General features: G+C 23.6%; 1 long non-coding RNA gene across 1 annotated transcript in view; it reads left to right on the top strand.

Moving 5' to 3' along the window:
- The first annotated feature begins 112 nt into the window (after positions 1-112).
- Positions 113-263, top strand: part of LOC101236224 (uncharacterized) — a 526-nt gene continuing 375 nt past the window's right edge. Inside the window, exon 1 of the long non-coding RNA XR_010637638.1 lies at positions 113-263. This exon is cut by the window's right edge and continues 145 nt beyond it. This is a non-coding gene — a long non-coding RNA (uncharacterized LOC101236224).

The following is a 263-nucleotide window of genomic DNA, read 5'->3' as shown; positions in this document are numbered from 1 at the left end:
ATTCAAATTTACGATTTTGTTCTCATATATATTGTAGTATAATATTAGATAAATGAAAATATAAATTCAAAAATTCAATTTTAAAATTGAAAACGTCTTTAAAGCAGGTTTGGCTTTTCTTTTGTTTATGTGGCGAAAGTTAGTAGAACCACCATTTACCACGTTTAGCTAATGGGTTTTGCCGAAAATTGAATACGGATTAGAAAAATGATATATTTTTTAAATTATTTGATAAAACTTTTATAAACAACTTGTATATAGAA

Source organism: Hydra vulgaris, chromosome 03 (assembly GCF_038396675.1).
Source record: "Hydra vulgaris chromosome 03, alternate assembly HydraT2T_AEP".
In the NCBI taxonomy this organism is placed as follows: Eukaryota; Metazoa; Cnidaria; class Hydrozoa; order Anthoathecata; family Hydridae; genus Hydra; species Hydra vulgaris.
Note: the sequence above shows the minus strand (reverse complement) of the source record. Positions and strands in the feature narration are given on the sequence as shown.